The sequence below is a fragment of the Fukomys damarensis genome, unplaced genomic scaffold (assembly GCF_012274545.1).
Source record: "Fukomys damarensis isolate Sample0158 unplaced genomic scaffold, DMR_v1.0_HiC HiC_scaffold_5, whole genome shotgun sequence".
NCBI lineage: Eukaryota > Metazoa > Chordata > Mammalia > Rodentia > Bathyergidae > Fukomys > Fukomys damarensis.
The window spans coordinates 57,114,627-57,135,461 of record NW_022900917.1 but is presented as its reverse complement, the minus strand read 5'-3'; the positions used below and the strand labels follow the sequence as shown (position 1 = coordinate 57,135,461).

Here is a 20,835-nt window from a genome sequence, read left to right as displayed (position 1 = left end):
ATCCCTCTTGCCACTTTCTGAAGCAGTTCTGTATGTCCCGTTTCGTCTTTGTGACGTGTCATCCAGATATGGTGGATACTGCTGCTGGGGCCATCTAACTGGAACACGCTCACGAAAGCATCACGGTATGTTCTCATCCACCTTATTCACCAGCGCTGGCGCCATGTGACTTCCCCAAAGTCAAAATGACTGTGAAAGTGAAATGCTGTGATTCAGTTCAGAACCTCAAGGCAGACACAACTGTGCTACTAAAGGCACTCAAACAAACAGAAGAACTAGCACTGCTTCAAAAAGTGATTAAAAAAAAAAAACAATGGTACAAGTGTGTTCAAAGTAAGAGGGAGTATTTGGAGGGAGGTTAATAACAATATGCCTTTTACAGCAATGCATTTTCAATTTAAAATTAACAATAGTTTAGATGATACCACATATGTCTCACTGTACTCCACCATCTTTGAAATTTCTTTTTTTTTCTCTGAGTTTATTGGTACATTTTAGGTATACAGTAAAATTACATTCAACACTGGGATCTTGAACCTTTACATGACAGGTCTAGGTTCTCATTTTTCCTCCTTACCCCTGCCCTCTCTTCACCCCGTCCTCCCTTCCTTATTTACAAAGACTTTATTTCCATTTTTTTCATTTTCTCAGATTTTTTTCTTTTCCCTTATTACCTTTCCCCTACCCTTCCCACTTTCCCTACACCTTTAGCCCTTTTCTTCCTATTTCACATTGTCAATTATACCGTTAGGATCTTATTTCTCTTGCCTAGGACTGCTGCCTGTAAGTAGGTATTTATGACAGATCTTGCAGAATGAAAATCTAAAAGTGCTAATTTTGTGCATATGTACTTCAGACGCTATTTGAAAGAAATAACAGATTGATTTATGCGGAGGAAATTAAGACATTTCAGACGTTCTGTTATCACGATGACCAAATCTACTGACACCAAAAGTATTTTTCACTAAATGGAGAGGTATCATCAGACACATTATGGCTGGGAAATAAGTTCAGCCATCTTTTCTTGCCAGAGATTTTGGCAGCAACAGTGGTGGTGGGGTGATCCTCAGAAGAGGGGTAAAGAAGTAGTGTCAGCCTCCCTCCCCCAGGGACTCCCAGGTGTGATGCACTACCATAGAAGGCATCTTCAGGCATCCTTTCCCCCTATATGGACAAAAATGTGATGACAGGAAAAAACATAAAGTAAAAAAACTCAACATTTACAAAATACTTTTGAAATGTGCGTGTCTAGTAATTTATTCTAATTGAGCACTGTCTTATTTTGTAGATGAAGAATTTGAGTTTCATCAAAGCTGACTGAGTTAGGCCATGGTAAGTACCACGAGTCTTCTCACTTAGTCACTGCAAACCATCCCTGAATTAGAGGCCACATTTCATATCTCCTTAGAATAAAATCCAAGGACTGAGGTAAGATTTAGGAATCTATTCCAAACAGAAGAAAGGAACTGGAAAAATTGTATGACTAAAAAATTTTCTAAAATATTATATGACTAAAAAGTGTTCTACATATATTATAATTAGTAACTTTCAACTGGGTAAGGCAGTATGCACCTCTAATCCTTACAGTGTGGGAGGCTGGGCCAGGAGGATCGCAAGTTCAAGCTCAGCCTAGGCAACTTAGCAAGACCTTGTCTCAAAATAAAAATTAAAAAGAGGTTAGAGGTATAGCTCAGTGCAAAGGCCCTGGGTTCAGTCCCGCAGATATAGAACTAGAGTTAGAACTAGAGAGATAGGGATAGATAGATGGTAGATAGACAGATAGATAGATAGATAGATAAATAGATACTTTCCTCATCACAAATAAGTATTTTATAGGCACAAATTAGTTTTTAAAAAACTTACTAATTTTCATGAGTCTATTATAATACCTCATTAAAGACAATACTTTACAAATATATAATACAGTCATCCCTCAGTACCTGTAATTCCAGGACCCCTTTGGATATCAAAATCCATGGATGTTTAAGTCTCATACATAAAATGGCACTGTTTTTTCATGTAGCCTATCTATGTGTTCCTGTGTACCTTATCTTTAGGTGACTTAAAAAACCTAATAAAATATATATGTTTTGTAAATAATTGTTAGATTTTATAATTTAGAGAATAATGACAAGAAAAAAATGTACATGTTCAATAAAGGCACAATTTATGTTCCCCAAATATTTGCCATCCCAGGCCAGTTAAATCTGCAAAAGCAGAACTTCTGGTTTTGGAGGCTGAGAATTCTTACTATTCACCAAACAGTTGAAAGTGTGTCCCTGGATTACCTCATTAAACATCCCGATAGTTTTTGAAGGAATTGCCATCACTGTCCCCACTTTTCCACATGAGGTAAATGAAACTCAGAGGGAGTACCAAACTGTCCAGAATGATTTTTACCATATGATTGAGGTGGGACTTGAAGCTAGGGTCCTACTTTCTAGTCCCACGGTTGGTTCTGTGCTTAGGCAATCCATAGGTCACACAATCCCACCATCTTGCAGGTTCCTCACCACCGGATCCCTCTACCTGTCAGAGGCTCCCCATCTCTGGCCTGAAGCCTCTCCAAAAGGCTCGGCTTTCAGTGTGGCTCTTCGCACAAATACTACTCTCTGTGGCAAGCAGATAATGCAAATTCTATCATGTTTCTCTGCCTTCCTCTGCACTCTTCAGTGGTTTCTCATTGTACTCAGAAAAAACCCTGAAGCCTCCCCGCTGGTCTAGAAGGCCCAGTAAGATCTGGCCCCTGCCTCTTTCCAACTCATTTCATGTTCTTGCTGTTCCTTATCCTTGCTCTCTTTCCCTAGGGTCTTTGCACTTGTCACTGCCCCTGCCCAGGATATTCATCCAATGAGTTGCACACGAGTTGGCCCCTCACTCACTCCTGTCTTCTCACGTCATTCCTCATATGTGAAGTGTCAAGCTGTGAAAAAGCATGACCCCCACCAGCTGTACCAGTAGTTATTTTTTTAAATTGCTCTCGTTTTCTTCATCAAATTTAATACTACTTGATATTATTTTACTTACACTGATTGGTTGATGTATTTATCATTTTATCACTAAAAGGTAAATCCCATGAGTTCAGTTCACTACACCATATCACCATGAGTATAATTCATTACACTGTATCACCAAGACCTAGAAAAGTGCCTGAAAGATGGTGGGCCCTAATAATTATGGACTGAATTAACAGAGTAAAGAGTTAAAATATCCCTAGGATAGAAACTATTATAATATAATTAAAGTCACTACCAGATCAAGGAGCATAAATATACAAAGGTCATTGATACATGCTGTGATTTTCTTTCCAGGAAATTTGTTTCATTAGCATTACATTAAAATTTAATTGTTGAAAATATTTAGCTCAGTAGTGCTGCTGCCTGCCTTGCAAGCACAAGGACATGAGTTCAATCCCCTGTACCAAAAAAAAATTTAAAGAATCCAACCAAAGAGCGTACCCTAAATAGTAGGTGGGGGCATTTAGGACTAGACAATCCACATTCCAATTAGTCTTTGGCCCCATCTCCTGGATTATATTGTTGCATAATGGTTGAAATGAATCAAAGAGTTATACAAATTTTACTACACTAGTAGCCTGCAGGGGTAAGGAGACTAACCATAAAAATATGGTACCTGAGTCTTCGGTCACTAATCATCTTTTGCTTTCCAAGTGATGTCCCTAACCTCAACTAAGGTCTCAAATCTGGAGGAGGAAGCAAATAGCTCCAATGTTTCCTCACCCTGAAAATATTTTGGTTGACTTTGTAAAAATTAGTCGCCTAGCAAAACTTACTGACAAGATACATGAACTACTGTTTATGCAGAAAATAGCATCACTTTCACTTGAGAGATAAGTGTTAGGATAGGATGCTGTCTATTTCTTTATGTTATATAATCTTAGATATCCAAGACACGTCCTATTTGTTATCTAAGAATAAACTTTAATGCCAATCTCTTGTGAGAAATATTCTAGCAAGTGTTATATGGAATTCCTGCCTCTCAGCATGCACTTAGTAGTTTTTTTTAATTAAGCATCTCCAACACCCAAAAATAGAAGGAAAAAAACTATTTATCATTAGAAAAACCAGTGTCATAAAAACTGCTGTTCAATTTCTAAAAGATGGAAAATAGTCTTAAATGTTTTGACAGAGAACAAAATTCACAAACAAATGGAGAATTTGTGAATAACAACAAAATTTGGAGAAATGTTACAACCCAAAAATGTTCACCAGCTGCTTAGAAATCAAAATTCTGGTGTTTCTTGTGGATCATTTAGTTCCACAACACAATGATTACAAAAATCAATAGCAAATGAGGACCATAAAAAGAGCTGACAGTTTTTGTAGGGCAAAGTGATCATAATGAAAAGATTCCCAAGTGTATTAAGTTCAAACAAAAGTTTTGTTCATGGACTGGTCCGAGAAAGAATTCTTCTCCCCATAGTGGTTCAGGGGTCTAGGTTCCCTCATGTGTGTCCCCACCATTTCTTAGAGCCTGTAGCCTCATTATGTGCATTCACAGGACCAAAGAAGAAAAACATCTGTAAGCTTCACACCAACTTCTCCAGCCTCAGCCTGGGCAGGATATACTTTTCTTCCTTTTATGTCCAATCCATTGCTTGACCATACCCGGTAGAAAAGGGAGTAATAAATGCGAGAAATGTAAACAGTCATATCCTAGTAACCACTCTTTACTAAGAAACTGAAAAACAGATTCTAGCAACCAAAATCCATCTCTGCCAAAGATGGCAAAAGATATGCATTATCCAATAAGATCTATTATACTGGTAGTAAAAATTATATTTCTATGATGTGGAAGAGACTACTAATTATCCCCCAAATTAATTTTTCCTCCATTGCCATTGTAGTAGAGCCCTAAACTTTAACTAAGCACATGGCTTCCAGATGCTTTTCCCAACCTGACTTATAATTAGTTGTGACCTGTCACTAAGTTCTGGCCAAAGGGGTGAAAGCGGAAGTGGAGCACACTATTTCTGAGTCACACCCTTAAAGAAAGAGGAATACTCTCTCGTTTCACTTTTTTTTTCCTTCTCACTGACTGAAATGTGGTAAACCATCTGGCACTATGCTGATGAGGGCAAAACCTTTGGTGTTATTGAGCAAAAAGATTCAAGGGGCTCGGATTCTGACAACATCCAGCCTATTTATGCCCAGACAGTTAAAAGAGAGAGAAACACACTTCTACTTGTTTAAGCCACTGTTTTTTATAAATCTCTATTACAAATGCCAAATCTATAACTGATACATATGGCAAACAATATGGAATTCTGTTCTTCCTCGATTCAACATTTAAAATGTCATAAAAAGGGAAAGAAAGAAAGGAACTCGGCCAAACTGAGAAAATATAAATGTATTGATTTCAGTCACACAACATAAGATGAACTAGATATTAATGGTCTTTTTTTCATTAAATGTGAGCTATTAAACATAACATAATAAAAAATAATCACCATCCCTGCTCAAGGGCCAAATTCATCCTTATGATATTCATGAAAAATGCTTTATGGTTTATATAGATGATTACTTCAAAATGTCCTGGAGAATTTATCTGCCTCCCCCTACAATGAACTGTGGTAGCATTTGCCAAAAGAAGATTCACCTATTCCAGCCAGCAGAGACTTCAGACATCATTCACAGTATGATCACCCACTCCTCACCCACAGACACACGAGTGCATGCCCAGCACAGGTTAACAGTGAGAGCTGATACTCAGCACAAACTACATCATATCTCAACCTCCCAACCAAAACAGAAGCATGCCTTCAATTTTGGCAAAGCAAACTCAAATCAAACATAGAGGACAAAATAAGAAAGTTAGAAAATTCCCTTGGCCTTTGATAAGGATGTTAATCAGATGAGTGTGTGTGTGTGTGTGTGTGTGTGTGTGTGTGTAGCTCCTTACATGGAGAAACTACTACACAACCACCATTGTGTCTCCATTTGCGTTGCTCTTGCTTCTCACACTTCTGGAAGCTGGGAAATTTAGGAGCAAGAAACTAGTAGATTCACTCTCTGGTTCCCAGATACATCTTGTTGATGCTTTCTCTGGAGAAAAGGAAACTGTGTTTCACGTGGCAGAAGGTGGAGGGCAAGAAGGACCAAATCCTTCCACCAGGCCCCTTCATAAGAGCAGATCACTTCAGGAGGGAGGAGCCCCAGGGCCACCTCCTAGTGTTACACATGAGCAGTGCCCAGACCTGTGAGGGACACATTCAAACCCTGACAGGAGAAACTACAATCTAATCATCACACTGGACCCATGACCTACTCAATGGTCAGGCTTCAGGTGATTTTGAAGGAGCCTCTCATATATGTATCTTAAGTTTTGCTGAAGCCTCCTTAGGTAACACATCACTGGAAATATACAGATTATGCAGTTAAAATTAATCATTATTGAAATAGCCACCTTCCTCATAAATAGCAGGTTACTCCTGACAACCCAAGTCTGGACCTGAGGTTCATCCCCACCCTGTCACTCCTCAGGGACGCCTGACTCTTTATCAGCACCTTCTGTCACATGCCTATACCCTCTGGTGGTGCTGAGAAGCTTTGTGTGATCATAAGTCCTAACTTCCTGTCTCTATAAGTCCTCAATCAATTAATTTTGCAAATTTCACTAACATCCTAAAAAGAGTAATATGTTCCTTGTCTTCATTAACAAAACACTTATATAATGGTTTCTATACAAGGATCATGCTTGGAGTTAGGCAAAAGTGGATTAAAATCCTAACAGAACAATCCTAATACAACAAGAACAATATATACAAATACATACACACTGAGTCTTCAAAAACAGTCCTAAATAGTGAATTCTCCTGTTGTCCCATTGTTCAGACAAGACTTGAACTTGTGTGACTTCCTGTCAGGACCTTAAAGCTGTGCTCCCAATTTTATTGCCTATGAACCATGCAGTTCTGAACTCTCAGCTTGTTAGGTAAAATTAGGGTGATCACAGTGTCTACCCCATAATATTATTGAGTGAATTGTTTTTTGTTGTTTTTACAATAGCATTGAACACACAGCCTCACTGATGGTAGGCAAGCTCTCTACCACTGAGCTATACACTTAGCAATATTGCATCTGCCTGGCAAGAGTAAGTCCCTGAGTTCAATTCCCAGTACAGAGAGAGAGAGAGAGAGAGAGAGAGAGAAGGAGGGAATTTAATAAACTAATCCTTATAAATATTCTGAGAGCCACACTTGGCATACAGAAAGTAGTCAATAAATACCAGCTAAAAATATACTAGTTTATGTAAACCAATATATTTAGTTATTACTGAATATTAACTTATTGTTAAATATGCATTGAAGCCAATGGTTCCAAGTATAACAGTGATGCTGGGTCTTGTCAGGTACTTGGTGTTTGATTGAAAAGATACAAAGGTATTAGATGCTGCTAAGGGATTATTGTTGATTTTAGGCACAACAATGGTGTTATGATTATCTAGAAAATGTGCTTTTCCTGAAATGCACACTGAAGTGTTTTGAGTAAAACTACATGATATGCTTTCAACTTCTCCAGCATTCAAAGTGGAGAAAGGCAACACAGTAAATAAATGTAGCAAAATGTTTCTCATTAGAAAACTGGGCAATGTGTACATGAGTGTTACAGTAGTACACTGTATCCCTGGGTTTTACCCCAGTACAACAGACACAGCAAAAAGCCAGAATATTTCCAAAATAAAACATTAAAATAATAAAAAAGAGTGTTTTGCCAAGTTTTATAGAGCTGACCCTGTAAATTCCCCTTGGTAGAAGGTCATGTTTGTTTTAGGTGATGGGGCTGCAAAGTTGCTTCAGGGGGGAACAGGGAAAGGCAGAAGAGAGTTCCGGCTTCTCTGCCCTTCCTGCCAAGGTCACCCCACGCTTTCCTCTTTTCCAGAACAGAAGGCTATAAAAGATTCTGTTTAAGGAGAAGCAGAGTGCAGAATCGCATGACTCACGCACACAGAAGGAGGGAAGCATCAACCTGCTCTTAGCTTCTTCACCTCCAGATCTTAAACTCTCCACACTTCCAAATTGCATGACATCAAGTTACATCACACAGTACCTTTGATTGCACTGTTACTATCTCCTCCAAATCATTTGCCCTCATTTCTGGGAGAGTTTTAGCTCCTGGCACCCTGTCCCTATGACTGTCACTGCTCTCTCTCCGTTTCTCATAACTTCAGCCCATGCTCAGATAACGCTTTCCACCCAAGTGCTTCCATTTCTCAAGACCTTTCCTCCAATTATCTTATCACCCTACCTCAGGAACTCTCTACCAGAGTCAAAGCCGGCAAATTCCCCATGTCCTATTTCATGATTCCTCCTCTATGAGCACTGCCGGCTCTCACCTCCAACATGCACATCTCAAATCCCACGTATACCACCGGGCATTGTGCCTTTGCCACTGAGCTCCATGAGCTGGACGTCTTTGCTCTCCTTTCTTCTCACGTAAGTTTCCTGGTCAATTATTTTAATATATCTCCTAGAAGTGCTCTCAGATCTGCTGCCTTTCCCTCACTTTGGTATATTCACTTGATAAAAGTACCCCAGTTCAATCCAGCCTTGTGTCTGCTTGATTCCTGCACCTGTGGAGCACAGAAAGGCTGGGGAAACACCCACAACCCTGCTGACCTTGCACTACTGGATTCAAGAGCACACATCTCAAGTGGGGCCCCAGGTTGTACAGTACCAGTGCTCCCAGAGCATTCACTCTTCACACTGCCAAGCAACCAGTTCCGCTGTCATCCTGCGCCACCATCCTCAGATACCTCCTGGCTGACCTCACTCAGATGACAACCTTGATTTCTACTTCCCTGAAAAATCAGTCAATCTAAAAAGTCCCTCCAGAGACTCTGTATTGGATTAAAGAGTAGCTCCTCAAATTCTCATCTATCCAGAACTCATCAATTTGCCCATATTCGGAAAAGGGATCTTTGCAGATGTAGTCAAGTTCAAATAAGGTTATACTGAGCTAATGTGATCCTAAAAATCACATTTTTAGGTTGATGTCCCTCAAGAGCAAAAGAGATATAGAATCAGAGAGGACACAAAGAGGAAAATGCTGTACCACTGAATATCAAGGTTGAGGTGGTAATGATGCATCAATAAGCAAAAGAACACCCCTAATGCTGCTAACTTCCCTTGCTCTACTCTTTCTTTTCATCTATCACCTTCTAAAATACAATTTATAGCTGGGCGTGGTGGTGCATGCCTATAATCCCAGCACTCGGGAGGCTGAGGCAGGAGGATCACTGTGAGTTCAAGACCAGCCTGGGCTACATAGTGAGTTCCAGGTCAGTCTCAACTACATAGTGAGACCCTGTCTCAAAAAAACAAAAAAAAACAACAACAAAAAATAGAATTTCTTTATTGCTCTTCATTATTGATGGAAAAATCTCCTCACGCCAAGCCCCCTGAAGGGACAGTGTCTTAGCCCAATGTGTGCTGTTATAGCAATGTATTTGAAGTTGAGCACTTTATAAAGAAAAGAGTTTTATTTAGCTCACAGTTCTGGAAGCTGAGAAGTAAGGAGCTGAATCTGGTAAGGGCCTTCTGCTGTGTCATAATGTGGCAAAGGGCATCATATGGCAAGAACTTGTGCAAGAACAGAAAGTTTGAGTATAAATGAGCACATGTGGGAGACCAGTGGGAGGGGACAGGCTCAGTTTATAGCCCCCTACTCTTGTGGTAATTAAATAGTCCTGCGAAGACAACCCACTCCCACCCATGGCCATTAGTCCCTTGAGAGGGTGGTGACCTTGAGATCTAATCTCTTTCCACTAGACCCCATATCTTGAAGTTTCTACCCCTGTTAATACTGTTATACTGGGGGCCGATTTTCCAGTCCATGTACACTTGAAGGATGATCTACATCTAAACAATAGCACATTAGGTCTTGGTCTGCTTTGTCAATCATGTTACAAGCAGCTAGAGCAGAGCCGGTACCTGGTGAGCCAGTGCACCATGCCTTTCTCTAGGAAGGCCAGGAGGATGGGGTCTAGGAGGCAGCTCCATTACTGATCTGACTGACTCTCACTTTAAGAAATGGATGACATGCCTATCTCTCCACAGCACCTTCAAAAACATAATCTCAGGAAGTCTGGGCTTTAATGGATTCAGTATTACTATCCTTGATGAGTATTTCAGATGCAGTTAGACTCTGTTACCGATCAACTCATTGTGGAACAAATATCTTAGGTGACAACCTATCTGGGAATGGCACTGATAGCTTCTTTTTGGTCTTCATTTATTTCTATTAATTTAATTTTTAATTTGTATTGTTATTAGTCCAGTTTGCATTCCTAATGATTACATTAATCATAGGGAGTCAGTACATGTACATAACCCATCTTAACATGCAACAAGGATGCCATGGGCAACAAAGATGGACCAAGAGAGCACTATGACTGGTCAAAAGTATTTTTGAATCTATTAATATACAGAAAAATTGCCTGATGAAGGTCACAAATATTGGTGCATGGTTAAAATATTTCAATTAGAAAAATTAATTATATAAATATATACTGGCCATAGTCATTTAAAACAAGTTGCTAAAGAACCCAGGATAGCCAGCTTTATGTAATGTTCTTTTCTGTTGCTTATGCCTCTACTTGTAACTCATTTATTGCAACACATCTTAATGACTATAGATATAAGTCCTGACTGATACATCAAGGTATTAATTAGTTATTGTTCTATCAGTTGAAATAGACCAAAAACACTGAGGAGTGATAGCTGGAAGATATTGTGAAAGGACAAATTCTCACTTTCTGACTCATTAGAGAAGTTCAAACTTAGAAAGAGTAACAAGCTATTTATTACTAGACAGTATATCAGATCCTACAAAGACTTTCTATGCTAAACCTAAAGCAAGATATATGTGCACTGAGAGTGACCCAATTCTGAATGTTCTCAAAGTTTTGGGTTATTTTTCTAGTCTAGGAAAGAAGGCAGGCAGTTATATAAAAAAGAGAAATAGATCTTCAGGTATGCATTTAATTTAAATTTTATTTCAAGTTTCTTGTTCTTTCCAAACAAACTGGTTACAATAATGGTAGCAGAAGCTTGCTTTGGTATTAGAATAAATAAAAGTTGACTGGGGTCAGTTTGGAGATACTTAGAGCCTGCATCCCATTACCTTTTATGTAGAACACTTCTAGCAGAAATGTGTGTGTGTGTGTGTGTGTGTGTAGTGTGTGTGTGTGTGTGTGTGTGAGATGAATGGATAGATAGACAGATGGACAGACAGATATTTCCACACTTATTCAACTGGCAAAAGTTTAGCTGCATTTGAAATAATTAATAAGAGTAAAAACCCTGAACTCATGTATATAACATATATCTTACATATCTGCATCTATAAATGACCTGTATAGTATAATTATATAACTTCTACATATATTTCATGTAAATGTATTCATATATAAATTAAACATTATGTATAATATGGTATACATTATAACACATAATCCAGGTAGAAATTTTTGAAGCATTGAAGACTGACATTCTATTTCTATTTTTTTTTCTCTCATTGAGTTTATTGGTACATTTAGGCATACAGTACAGTTACATTCATCATTGGGATCTTGTACCTTTACATGACAGGTCTTGGTTCTCCTTTTTTCCCCTTATTCCTGCCCTCCCTTCACCCCCTCCTACCCTCCCCATTTACAAACACTTTATTTCCATTTTTTTCATTTTCTCAGATTTTTTTCTTTTCCCTTATTACCTTTCCCCTACTCTTCCCACTTTTCCTACACCTTTAGCCCTTTTCTTCCTATTTCACATTGTCAATTATCTCCTTAGGAACTTATGTACTATTATACTTTTTCACACCAGAGAATCTATTCAGTATTTACACATGTGACTTATTTATTTCACTTAGGAGTATATCCTCACTATGTATCCATTTTCCTATGAATGAATCTAATTTCTTGTTCTTTATGGCTGAATAGTATTCCATTTTATAGAAAAACCACATCTTCTTTATCCAATCTCCAACTGATGTGACCCTCTATTGCTATATGATTTCTATCAACACATCTAAATCTAATACTTTTAGACTATAATGTAGCCTGAATACTTAAAGAATTAAAAAGCTATATTCTTCCAATAATTTTTCAATGACAATGCATAATATTATTCAGATATTCAGTGACCAGCTGTTCTACTTCATTTCTGTGAAGACAATATCAGCATTATAACAACAGGGGAGAGTCTTACGTGTATGAGTCCAAACTATGGAACAATGGCGAACTGTGCAAGCAACAACTGTGTGTTCTTCATCATGGTTTTACTGCGTCATAATTTCTATGTTCCATATATCTCATTAGAAACTTCACTACAGATCAAGTATCGTCACACCAAATAATGCTATCCACCCATTTTCCCTTAAAGTAAGAATAAAATCTAGGCCTAAGGCTAAAGTGATATTACCTTGTACTAATAGGTGACTGAACTCTGATGCTGCACTGATCTATAAAGACAAGGTACTCACGACCTATCCAACTCGCATTGTATATGCTTTCTGTGTTCCAAACTTCAGATGTGAATCCAAACTTAAAGTTACAAATATCTCCTAGTATATGATATATAATCCAGAGTCATCTGCAAGAGTCTGAATTTATAGAAATACCAATGCTATGTTTATTCTTTTTTCCCCTTAAATATTGATTCCCTGCTACAGACTTGGCAAGTGAACCACATTCATCTTACTCCCTGCCTTGTCCCTAGTCTCTGACACTGCGGTTCTTGGGGTTTACAATTCAATAGGAGATAAGCATTCGGTCAATATCTGCTGACTATTAAATAAGTGGACCATGCAGTGTGAGCGTGCAACGAGCGTGAGGAGGGTGAGTGCAGGCTGTGACCGTCAGCAGCATGGATGGGCAGGGCTCTCCATCCTCTCCACTCCCAGCCACATACAGAGCAGCATGGAGAGGCAGATTGCAGGATGATTGAAGCGACGCTGAATCGTTCCTCCCTAACTTTGGAGCTGTATGAAGACAGACTGCACCAAGTCTCCTTAGTTTGGCAACTTAGAGGCATTCAGTGCAATAGAAAAAGAATGCAAAAAACATGGTTATGCAGGCATCATTGTAATATGAGGTCTTTAACTCTTTAGGGAAAATACACAGAAGGGGAGTAGCTAGGTCAAATGTAATTTCTATTTTTAGTTCATTGAGGAATCTCCATACTGATTTAATAGTGGTTGTACTAGATTACATTCCCACCAACTATATAGAGGGTTCCTTTTTCCCAAAAGCTTTTCCAGCATCTGTTATTATTTGACTTCTCGATGATACACATTCTTTCTGGGCTAAGATAGAATCTCAGTTTTGTTTTAATTTGCATATGCCAGCACAATTTCATAGCAGCTAAATCTTGGAAGCACCCTGTATGTCAGCAACAGAGGACTAGATAAAGAAAATGGTGCTGGAGTTTAGCTCAGTCGTGCTGCACCTGCCTCACAAGTGCAAGGTCCTGAGTTCAATTCCCGGTACCAGGAAAACAAAAAAGAAGAAGAAGGAAATGTGGTATTTACATATAAAATACTACTATGCCATAAAGAAGATAAACGAGTTATTTGTAGGAAAATGAACACACCTTATACGATAATGTCAAGTGAAATAATCAGAAGCTTTGCAAATACTGTATATTTTGAACAGCTGTGAAATATGTGATATGCCTTGGGTGATGAATAATAAAAATTAAGTTCTCTCCCTTCACGTGGTTTCTGTACAATTTGGTAGAATCTGGTACAATGTCCCTATCAGCATATGATAATTATTATCACATGTCACATGGTTTCTCCTCTTTGAAAAACCCAAAACATAAATAAAGAGTAAAATAAAAGGTAGATAATAGGAAGTAGGGAGATGGGTCTTTCTCAAATTGAAAGGGGGTCAAGAGATAGAGAGAGGGGGAGGGAAGGAAATACAAGAAGAATTTAAATGTGTTATGTGCCTGTACCAATTTCTGACAAGGAATGTAACAGTTATGAACTGCAAAATATACTAATAAATTCTTTTTTAAAAATAAATATTGTCCAAACATGGACCAGGAAGGAGCATGCACCATAGTTCTGGAGCCCTGTTTGTAATTTCTATTCAATGAGGGAAATCATTCCACCTCTTCAAAGCTTTTCTCAGATGATCAGACTCCTTCCAATGGGCAGTCAGCATCCTGAACATGGGGCGCACTCATGTCCCATTGTGCGCTTTTCACTCACTGTTTTCTTCTGTGGTGCTTTGCCTCCCAAACTGGATAGAAACCCTTGAAGTGAGAGATTTTAATTTTTACTACTCATCTCCCAGAACATATCACATATTTTGCAACTGCTCAAAATATATTCTCAAATTGATTAATTTCTATCAGAATGGCCTCTCATATAACCTATTTTTATACAAACTATTCATATTTTAAACTGGCCATAATGTCTTGTGTCATCTTCCAAAAGCAAAGATTCTTGGATTTATCTTGTAACTACAACATGTTAACTCATTACGTTAATAATTATCATACTCTGGTGGGCAGATTGTACCAGATCCTGGAATGCAATCAATTAATATTGAGCACTGAGTGTTATTAGTATGTGTTCTTGCTAATCAGGACTACATTTTCCCATCTGAGGCCAACCTGCAAGTATTTTCTTAAATCTTTCTCTGTCTTCCAAACTGGAAATGCTTTATTTGAAGCAAATCACAAACTATGAAGAATTGGCTGTGTCCAAGAAAGCGCATGAATTTTGCTTTCTTCAAAAAAAAAAAAGATGAACTTTAAAAGATTATAATAATAATGTACTAATTAACCTTCCATAGCTAGATGACACTTTTAAGTTATAGATCTGCTTTAGGCACCAGTACAGAAAATCCTCTCTAAGGAAAACTTAGGATGTCTCCTAGGGTACCGGTGGTTCAAATGTAGTTAAGAATTCTGACATGGGGTTTGCTTATTGTTTTTATCTTTCAAAGCCCAAAACCTTCTGGCACCCAAAACTGGCAGAATAGCCCAACCATTTGATCTTTCTATCAGATTACCAGAACCATGTGATGTCTCCCATAGAGCTGGATAACATTTATAGCTGTCTGTATCCAGTGCAAAGCTTCTCATAAATAAATAGGACTAGAGGCATGTTTGGATGGCAGAGGGCAGCCTCCATTCCATTCTCACTAAAAGGTGGCCCTGGTTTAGTATAGATATGGTTTACTGGCAGGAAAAAAAAAAACCAAGGAGCAAAAATTAAAAACCACTCTGTTATCTCATTAAGTGGTGGGATATTCAGATGTTCCAACATAAAACAGGAAGCTCATGGAAACATTTTTAGTTTAATCTTGAAGGCAAGTTATTCACTTTGTCATGTTTCAAGGCTTTTCTCTTTTATTTTTTGAAGAGATGAACAGCTTGTTTGCTTGGAATCACTGAGACACAAAACATCTTGTCCAAAAGACGTTAAGAAGAAGAAAAACAAAGATGAAAGAAAAGTGGAAGGAGTGATTTTCACACAAAGGGAGAGCAACCCAATAAGTGTAATCACTGCTAAGCAGTGAGAAACAGGAAGGGAGAAAATTTCCAGAAAGGAAATTTTTTAGCAACTGTTTGGCAAATATATAGGGTAAATTTACTGCATGAAAATAAAACTTGTAAAGTGTTGGACTTGAGATATATAGTAGAGCATGGTCAGGAATGCTGTTTCTTGGGAACATGCACAGTGGAGAAATGGACATTCTGTGAACAAGCAGCCAGCTTCTGAGGAAGAGGCACAGAGAGCAAATTCGTCATCACTCTGCACTGTAGCACTAAGTACACACTTTCCAATAAGTACTTCTAATGTAAAGCCAGCACTCTCTTTCTCCACCACCTAACCAGAAGCAGGCTCTTAACCTTTTATGTTTTTGAAACTCAAAGAGAAGAGGAAGCTCAAAGGAAGACTTCTATTCCAGGGCTCAGCCTTCAAATGAACTTCACTGTCAGAAAGACAGGCTGGTGCAGTTCTAAATGTGCCCTGTGTCAGTCATTTCAAGAAGAAAAAAGCATGTTATATTAACCTGAACTGTTTGCCTTGCTCCTCCTCTGGGAAGAACACACAGAAATATATATTACAAAAGTTAATCCTGAGTTCTGATGAATGTGTAATCGATTGAAAAGATTTGAAAAAGTGCATAGACTTGCAATGATTTTTAACTTGAAACACTATTTACAGTAATGTGCCTTTATACCATCCTCAGAACATGCCTAATAACTCAGTCCTTAAGACAGATCAAGTCTATAAATCAAACTTGAACATTACAGAAATACCAAGTGGAATAGTATTGTTGCAAATAGTACATGTAGGCATAATTATGACTTATTTATATTTCCTGGCAAGTAATGTCCCACCATGGTAATTTCCCATGGAAATCAAAGCAAAGGAAAGTCTTTGTGCTAACAGCAGAATCTCTGTATGTCTGCTGGACATTACTATGATTATTTCTATTTTAACAGACAATTTATAGAGAAATTTCAGGGATAAAGCAGTCAGGGAGCTCTATGATCTGGCTCCAAACTCTCTTTATTTCCTACCAGTTACATCCACTTGGTTCCATGTTTTGCCCATGTCCCTTATACCCTCAACATCATACATACATGCATACATAAATAGAAAATCTCTCACAAATCCCATCTTATTTATTAATTTATTTAGGATAGGATCCCACAGTGTCAGACAGAGTAGCCTCAAATTTCCAGCAGGAAAGTTTCACTTGCTTACTGACTTCTAGTAGCTAGGACTACTGGCACATATTTTCACATGCAAGCACATACACACACACACACACACACACACACACATACACACAAACTCAGAAACATGTAGAGCTGTCTACTCAGTGTTTCCTGATCCAGCCATTCTCTTTTACAGTTACACACCTAAACTCAAGGCTTCCCTCCAATCTAATATGCCATACTTAGTCTATCCTAACATTTTTTTCAAAAGCATGTGTGTTTTTCAATGGTTACTTTAAATATTGCTTTTTCTTTCGGTGGAGGCTTCTCAGAGACTCCTTTCCAAAATATAGCTTTAATTTGCTCTTACTTTACGTTCACACATTGAAATCCTTTTGTAACACTCATCAATTTCTACTAGCATCAGCCTTTATGAATGGGGGGCACAAGTGTATGTGTTAGTGTTGTATTTATCTCCATGACATACATAGATTTCTTAAAATGGAAAGCATGTCAGATATCACGTGAGATAATCTTCAATGCCATGAGAACAGTATAATGTCAGAAAATATACTGTATATTGTTGGAGAATATGAATGAAACTGTCTACATTTAATTCATACCAGAAGAAAAGTCAGGTTACTACTGAGAGCAATACATTACACTGTCTACTAATTTCACATAAATTATTTCATCTAACCCTCCAATAACCCACTATCCATCTAAAGATAGAAACAGACTCGAGGTATTTCTAGAATCACTGTTTTCTGGGATTTTGGTTGGCAATATTGACCTGGAAATATAGATATAAATGTATGCTGAAGGTGGCAGGGATGAGTCAGCTCCCCAAAAAGCACTCACTGTAGTAAGAAAATGCATCACCAGTGTTGATGCTCTGTAGTCATCAGATCCGACACTGCTGCATAAGAAGGGCCAGTAAATCACACTACAAAGCAGAGGTAGAAGATCTGTGCATGAATCTCTGGGCTTCACCTGCTGCCTGCTCTGCCTTGCTTCCTTCGCTCCTGAGTCCACTCATCTAATTAAGAGAAAACGAAGGGAAAAAAAAAAGGACTGTTTTCCAGTTCATCTCCACGCAGTGAAGCAGCTTGTAATCACTACTTGCATGTATTTCAGGGGGAAAAATAAAGGGGAAAACACTCTCCAAGCCTGGAGGCTGAGGTGTTCTGTGAGGGCTGCACAGTGGAGATCTTTGAACTGAGAAATGAGATTAAAGAACACTTGTCCTGTCTTTCCCACATCTAAATGAAGTGCTGCCATGATGTCTAAACATCCTGTGTCGCTCATGACCTCCTGCTTTCTTACATCCTCTGACCCAGTAATTCCAAGCCTGGGACTTAAGTATGGAGAAAGAAATCCAAACTACAAATAAAGATGCACTTACACACAGACATGGATCACCACCTTTATCACAGATAAATGGTAAGTGATGGAAATATCTATACAACAATGGGAGATTGGTTAAATAAATATTGGTTAAGATAAATGTCAGTCATTGAAAATTACTTTTATAAGTCTGGGCATATAGCTCAGTGGTAGATTACTTGCAAGCACAAGGCCCTAGGTTTGATTCCCAGCATTGTAAAACATTATTTTTAATAAACCATACCTAATGCTACAGCAGAATTTTCATTACACTATGTGAGTTAAAAATTCAAAGAAAGAAACACACTGTTACATCAATGTATTCGACTATGTCATGATATAAATACATTAAAAGAAAAGAAGATTGCAGTGAAATACCAAAATAGTAACACTTGTATTCTGTATAACATCACTGTTTTTATTTTTTTTATGTTTTCTACTTTCTGATTATTACCACTCTCATAATTTAAAAATATAGCATTTTTTTTTGGCCATCGCTCAAGCGCAGGGAGGTAGGCTGGGCCCTGATCCACCGCGGGAAGGAGAGCCACGCCTGCTCCTGACCCAGCCGCCATCACTCAAGCACTGGGAAGGTAGCCGCGTGGGCGCCCCTGAACCCCCATAAGCCCCTACCCCCTGCACTCTCAGACCTCCTGACTGTGCCAGTCTTCGGACCCACTCTGCAAAGACAGAGGTGGTCATCAAGGGTATTTTTCTGAGTTCCCAACTTTGAACATCTTCAAAGAAAGGGCGTAGGAAACCTGTAATAGAATATTGTGGAGTTCAACCATTCAGAAGGTCAGGGAACTCATTCTGGGCCTTGCAGCCCAAGGTCAGTCAGCAACATGGGGTTCAGCCATCAGGTAACTGAGATCAGGGGTCTTGCATCCTCACTCTGTCTGAACCATTAAATGGTAAATGCACTATATTGAAATTTTGTTCACTGCAGACATGTTCTGGACTGCTTCTTGATTTCAATTATAATCAAATGATTTAAGGGTGATAGACTAGTGACTACCACAGGTGGTCAGTGTCCAAGTTGTGCTTGATCTTAATATGTTGTCAATTGTATCAGTTGGGGTAAAGCATTGCCGTTGATTTGATCAGCTGTTTTCTCTGATGTTATGAAGATGACAATGTCTGTGGGTTGTTAGAGACACAGAAGCTAGGGTGCAACTATATCAGGAAGATTTGGGTAATAATCCAGAGATTAAACCAAGGACAGTCTGACAACAAAAATTAAAATAAGAAAACACTTAAGTAGGACACAAGGACAGACTTCCAATTTACCAATGGCAAACAGTAGGGCAAATGAGGACAAAAAGGCCGATAGTGAACCACCAGGACACCCTGAACTCAAAGCACAGGAAGTAACAAAACAGATCAATCAGGCTCTGGAAAATTTCAAAATAGAAATAATTTCCCAGACAACCATACAGATAGTGAGCAAAATGGAAGTCGTGATTCGAGACTCTAGAGCAGAAACTGACAAAACAATAGATGAGCTCAGGACCATGATAGAAGCCATGAAGGCCCAGCATAAGAAAGAAATAGAAAAAATAAACGCCCAACATAGGAAAGAAATGGAATCCATAAAACAGATTCAAACAGAGATCCAGGAGATTAAATACTCTATTGAAAGTGTATGCAACAGAATAAAAGAATGCGAAGATGGGCTCTCAGATATAGAAGATAAGACTGCAGTCAGTGACCATGAAAAGAGAGGTCTCTTAAAAACAGTAAGAGATCATGAGAAATCGATCCAACAACTCCTAGATGATGCAAAGAAGAATAACATAAGATAGGAATACATGAAGTAGCAGGAGAAAATACAAATTACTTTAAAAAGCTGTTCACAGAATTAATGACAGAAAACTTCCCAAACAGAGGGGAAGAATTTGACATTCAGATAACTGAGGCATATAGGACCCCAACTAGCTACAATCAAAAACAAATCTACACCTAGACATATAATAATCAGGATCCAAGAAACCCAACAGAAGAACAAAATACTACAAGCAGTAAGAGAAAAGAAACAAATCAAATACAAAGGAAAGCCCATCAGAATCACAGCAGACTTTTCAACACAAACCCTTGGGGCAAGGAGAGCCTGCAATGAGATATTTCAAGTACTAAAAGAGAACAATCTCCAACCTAGACAGATGTATCCAGCAAAACTCTCTTTCAAAATGGAGGGGGAAATAAGATACTTCATGACAGAGAACACCTCAGAAACTTCATGAACATGAAACCAGCACTACAAGGAATTCTAAACAAGATCCTAGAAAAAGACAATGAAGGCAACAACACCATAAGGCCCAACAGAGCAAATCAAATAGGCAAGGCAAGAAATTAAAAGGAGAAGGTGAAAACGTAAAAAGAGTCAACAAAAGGACAATAACATGTCAATAATAAGTCAGTACATATCAGTTATAACCAGCAATGTCAATGGCCTCAACTCACCAATCAAGAGAAATAGACTGGCAAAATGGAATAAGAAGCAAAATCCAACCATATGTTGTATACAAGAAACACATCTAGTGCAAAAAGAAGCCCATAGACTGAAAGTGAAAAGATAGAAAACAATTCTCCATGTGACAGGAGCCCAGAAAAAAACAGGGGTAGCAATCTTATTTGCAGACAAAGTAAATTTCAAACCAAAACTGAATCTAGTATTATTGATGTAGGATGGTACTGTATCATACCTCTATGAATGTAAAATATCTAGTACCTGCTTTATG

At 38.4% G+C, this 20,835-nt stretch overlaps 1 protein-coding gene and 1 long non-coding RNA gene across 2 annotated transcripts in view; one reads left to right on the top strand and one right to left on the bottom strand.

Annotated features, from left to right (window-relative positions):
• St18 (ST18 C2H2C-type zinc finger transcription factor) overlaps positions 1 to 20,835 on the bottom strand; it is a 310,680-nt gene that overhangs the window by 262,109 nt on the left and 27,736 nt on the right. The window lies entirely within an intron of this gene.
• LOC104849213 lies at positions 71 to 5,794 on the top strand. The gene is made up of 3 exons (XR_776677.1): positions 71 to 125; positions 1,289 to 1,332; positions 5,537 to 5,794. It is a non-coding gene; the product is annotated as an uncharacterized LOC104849213 (long non-coding RNA).